Raw genomic sequence first — 5,572 nt, forward strand, 5'->3', positions numbered from 1 at the left:
CACTGGCTCCAAAGAGCTGCTCGGACCCTGGCTGGACGGTGAGCAGAAAAAAGGGCAGGAATCAGCAAAGGCAAAACAAACTGGCTTTGGGTGGGTCCAAGTCTCCAGATGCAGTAGTGAGGTGTCACACATGGCTGAAAGATAGCAGCAACCAGAGTTTCTATGGACACTTCTGGAGATTTCTGAACTCATTTTGTTGGCATTCAGACACAAGACAAAGCTCTCCTCAGTGACCTCAACCCACTCAGTCACTCATGGAGAGCTAGAACTTTCTGTGGCAGGTAATACTACTGCTGTGTCGTTCCGTCTTGCGCTCTGGGAGAATGCTGGGCTTACTAAGGCTGCGTGGATTTGTTATATAATTGAGTCTCCCTGATCACTTCTGTACGGTGATAGCTCTGTCATTTCACTAGGGGAGTTGGCAATTTTAGTTTGAGATTATACCAAGGGAGATATAGGATTATATATGCTATTAAAAATGTTCCCAGACGTTTTATGAGATTAAAATAAGAATTTTAAAATATTGTGTAGGAAAATATAGCCAGCCTCCTGGCTCTGCAGATTCTAGGGCTGTGGGTTCTATACTCACGGAGTCAATCAACTCTAGATTAAAAAGTTCGGTAAAAAGTCTGTCTGCGGCCCCTGCTCGGGGGTCACGATGGACAGCAAGATGGCTTCCGCCAGCAGGGTCGGGCAGGTAGTGAAGCCACATGCTCTGTTAATAAGGTTCCCTGACAGAAGAGACAATCCTAAACTCAGTGCCTCAGACGTTTTGAGATCTGCTGGGCTACCCTCCCACTCTGCTGTAATTTCACAGCACTCTAAAGGAAACATATCCCCAGATTTGCTGATGCATCCGGGGCCACCAGACACTGCAGAAATACTAAAAACATTACCTCAGAAACACAGAAGGAAACCTTTATCTCAAGAAGAAATGGACTTTATCCAGCGTGGAAGTCCAGAATGATCGCTGTAGCTGCTGTTTGTCACCAGACAAAAGGATTATCTTTACAATAAAGGACTTCCAAAATGTCAAATGAAAATTGTATATTAAGCAACCTTAATAAATATTCTGCGGAAAGAATGAAGTATAGAAACTGTAGATGGCCACTTGTATCTCCTCAATGTATCTTGGTTAGCTTCTCTAGCAAGCTGGCCTGCATACCTATTAAAGTCACATTTTTACATTAAAAAAAAGTCTGTCTGCCCCGAATCTTTAGAGACGTTTCTTATTGTTATTTGCAATCCCTGCATCCCACTTACATTTGACATCATGAGGAGCAGAGAGACAGCTGAACGGGGACAAGGGATGTGCCCAGGGCACACAGGTGTTGGGGTCCAGAGGCCTCAAAGCCGAGCACACAGCCACAGACATGTTCTAACCCCATGTCTGTCAAAGACAAAGGTGTCAGTGCTACGCAGCACAACTCAGGGGAACCAGGTCTGTTAAAATCGGGCTGAATAATGGGAACACTCCCTGGGAGTTTGCTAAGTCAAGAATGGAGTGATTCATCCTCTTTAATTCCTGGGAGAAAGAAGCCTTACGCTGAATGTCTAAACAGTAGCAAATGGAAGCAGGTTCCAGAAAACAGACAGACGAGCAATGAGTTCGTGAAGCTCAAAGCCTGGAGCTTCCCTGGGTGGCCACATTGCCCTGGGAGGCTGTGTTTCATGAGTGAAAACACAGAGCACAAGGCCTTCACATTTCGTAGCCCTGGGAGACATTCCTAGGATGAGCCAACACTGTTTTCCTGCTCTGGAGTCTGAATCAGTAGCCAGAGAAGACACTGGCATTGCGTTCTCAACTTTTAAATCCCATTACAGAAATTCCCACAGTGATCTTTTCCATTTGAAATTGCAGCGGAGACACTACAGGTGTGGCTTGGCTGTCACAGTTTCTGTCTAGCATGCACAAGGCTCGGGGTTTGATTCTCAGCGTTGAATGAAGTGGCCATGGTGGCACATGTCTGTAGTCCCAGCACTTGAGAGGAAATGACAAGAAATGCCATCAATTAGGGGTCATCCTCCACTATTTAAAGAGCTCTAGGCCAACCTAGACTACAAGAGACCTATCTGTTTTAAATGGCAATCTAGGAAGAAGGAAGGAAGGAAGGGTGAAAGGAAGGAAGGGAGGAAGGAAGGGAGGAAGGAAGGGAGAAGGAATGTGCTAGAAGGTGTTAGATTAAGACCACATTTTCTAGCAAACTCTTCCAACCTCCCTTCCTCTCTGTCTCCCTCACTTCCTCCTTTCTTTCCCGACTGTTCTAGGGAAGTCAGAGTTGGAATTGACCCCCATCTTAGAGGAATGAAAAGGAAAGAGGGGTCACTCTGTCTCCATGGCCCAGTGAGGTGTGAGGCAGGAATATTGAGGGGTGTGTTACACGACCATAGGAACATGAGGTAAGGGGTAGGTTGGGCTGACTGGCTCAGGAGAGGGAGCAGGAACGCTAACAATTGAGAAGGTAGGACTTCAGGCTGACAGGTACCCGAAGAACAGAGCAAAATATGGACCCCTTGAGAGACAGGCCAAGGGAGTAGGCCTGGCTGTTTTGGTCACTCTGTCCTTAGAGGTTTGTCTTATAAAATTGTAAGTGTCCAAAGTTCTCACCAGAGGACAATCCTCACGTTGGGTGGTATGCTCGCTTTTGAGGAGACTCAAACTTTCAGGGAAAGATGGAGAAAGTAGACCAGCCTACCTACTAAAGAAATAGCTTTCTACTCTTACCCAAAAGGGAAAAAAGTCCCCTCAGAGATGTGGCTCCTAGGCCACAGGTTTATTTTAAAAAGACAACCTTGTGCTATCCTGAGCCTGTTTATGTTGTTGAAATGGCATTGCATAATCCAGTCAGCTCCTGGACTATAAATACACCTATAACCCAAAGAAGCTGTGTCCCCAAGCCCACTGGGAGCCATGGCTGGTCCTGAGGGACTTATCCATCTAGAAGTGAAAGAAGATGGAATCAGACTTCAGAAGACTCCACAGACGCCTTCCTTCTATACCCCACAAGAGAGAGGTGATTGACTTTAGAGTGAACATGAGTGGGTGCTTCCAGAATATCCTATAGGCCAACTGTGAGCGCTGCCGATCTTAGGAAGCCCAGAGAGAAATGGAGGGCCATTGACATCAAGTTGTCTCTGACAGAGTCCGTCAGTGTCTGGCTGAGACAGAAAGGCAGCACCGGATTCGTGATAAGAGAAAGGCAACTGAAAAGCTAGACAATTGAGACTAACGGCTTCGCTGCCCACTCCCCATCCACATTTCCCCTCCCTTTTACCTCCAGCTGAAATAACTGGAAATGCTTTCATGTGAGAGAGAATGATGCCATCAAATAGCACCTGAGCTGGGGCCCAGAGGATCCCGGCCCCACCTGGTGCTCTCCAGGACGGTTCCCTGCTACACTTCGAAATGAGAACGAACCTTTGCCTCTCACTCCTATCAGAGGTGCTAAGGCCCCTCTAGATTTGCTTTGCAAAACCAAACCAAACCAACAGCCCAGTAAGTTGCATAATTCTTATATCTCATCTTCAAAATCTTGAAAGCAGCTTTCTAGGATGGCCGCTTGTTCCAGATGTGGGAATCCTGAAAATTCTAAATTTCTGTGAGTTCAGAGCCAAGACTGACTTGATGAATTCATTTCAGTCTTGAGAGTGAGAAATGAAAGCAAAGTTTAAATACGGAGGACATAGCCTGAGTTTATAGTTTAGAGTAGGAGTGCTGGTCCCATAAGGCAAATGAGAACAGGAGAGTACCCCTGTAGCTTTCTGTTTGGCTATCAGCACGGGCATGCGTCTCTAAGCGTAAGACAAGCACAGCATAAGAGGCCTGCTTGGTCGTGTAGAGTATGAATTAGGAGCCCGAAGACCTCAAGAACTGTTGAAATGGGAAGGGAGTCGGGGAGAGTGGAGCTGAGAGGAACAGAGACTGTGTCCTAAAGGGGCGCCCCCACTCAGTAGCAATTTCCTCTGCCATTCAAAACCTGAACACCATGACATACCTTCTGATTTTGCCAGAGAAACTCAATATCTGAATTTCCCAATGACCACGTGCATCTAGTGAATTGATTTAAAACCAACGGCACTCAGCTGCACCTGCCTTCACCTACAGGCCACCTCTGCCCTGGAAATCAGAGCATCGTAGACACGTATGTGCCTTTGAAACTGAATATTCATGAATTCAAGTCATTCCATATTTTCACAGCCACTCTCTGTCGTGGGGTTTAAAAGATTATATGTAAGCCCAGACTCTACCCCGGTAGAACCTCTTTGAGAGTGTAAACTACACATGATTTATTTAAATTATTTTTATTTTGACAAAATATCCATAATGTAAAACTTATAATCCTTTTAAATTGCTTTGCTTTATTAATTCTATGTATTGCTGAGATTTGGGGTTGGTATTTTTAAAAATAAGATGACAAAGAGTTTGCAAAATAAGATCTTGTATAGAAAGCTGCAGGAAATAATTTTTGCTTTAAATATTTTTTAGCATGGTTGATTAATATTAATATCAGTTTAGAAAAATTCAGTAGCCAAACTGTTAGTAATGTTTTATATATATAATTAGATATATCAAACAGAGAAATTTCTTGATGTACCTTTTTCCTATGTGCTATCCAGTGATTACTCTTAAATTTTAATTATTTTTATAGTCATTTTTTATTTTTTCAGAAACCAAACTTGGCGTGTATACAATTTAAATATCAAATGCTTCGGTATAGTTTACAAAAGGGAGATTTTTAAGGTTACAAAACCCCTTCCCAGAATGAAGTTTTTCTAAAATCCCCCTTTTCAAAAACGAGTCACTGTGGCAAACGTGTTAGGTGACTGACTGGTCATGGCTGACTCCTATTGCACTGGTGCTCAGTGGGATTAAAAAGGAAGCCCGACTTTCACAGCTGCTGCCTCAAGGAGCAGCATTTTAGGTTCATTTGGAATGCAGAAATGGTTCTTGCTGCTTCAATTCTTCTTCAGGCTGGTTTATTACACAGTTTGCAGAAACTTGCCATTGCCACCATTACCTGAATGGACAGTTCGATGACATTGATAGATGTGCCTCTGGGAGCACCCGTTACCACGGTCCACCTTAATATTCTTAGCTCACAACACTGAAGCTGTGGCCAGGAAACAGCACGGTGCCTCCTCACCCCCTGCTCCCAGAGAGCACTGCCTTCTCCCTGGCTCTCGCTCTGTCTACTGAGGCCGTCTCAGACAAACAGAAAGACACAATGTTTGTCTGTCCCTGTCTGCCTTGTCTCATTCCAGGTCCCTAAGGCCCGTCTCTGTTGTAGAATGTAGCAGAATTGTATTCAGTTTCCATTATAATAGTGTACAGTGTTCCGTTTGCCTGTTCTTGCCTGGGTGGACACCTGGGTTGCCCTAACTCTGACCTATGGGGAGCAGAGCTACTGCGGATTCTGATCTACACATATGTGGGTCCCTGCTTTCGATTTTGACAGTCCCTGTTTGTCAGGATCTACTGACACCTCTTCTTTAAGAGCTCCCCTCCCCTGCTGAGGCTGGGTGGGGATGGCCCTACATGTGCATCTATTTCAACTACATCGCCTGACTCGAA

General features: G+C 44.9%; 1 pseudogene; it reads left to right on the top strand.

The window, feature by feature from the left end:
• Positions 1–615: 615 nt before the first annotated feature.
• LOC125392820 (alpha-ketoglutarate dehydrogenase component 4 pseudogene) lies at positions 616–1,197 on the top strand (annotated as a pseudogene).
• Positions 1,198–5,572: the final 4,375 nt, after the last annotated feature.

This window comes from Myodes glareolus, chromosome 2, assembly GCF_982192425.1.
Source record: "Myodes glareolus chromosome 2, mMyoGla1.1, whole genome shotgun sequence".
Lineage (NCBI taxonomy): Eukaryota > Metazoa > Chordata > Mammalia > Rodentia > Cricetidae > Myodes > Myodes glareolus.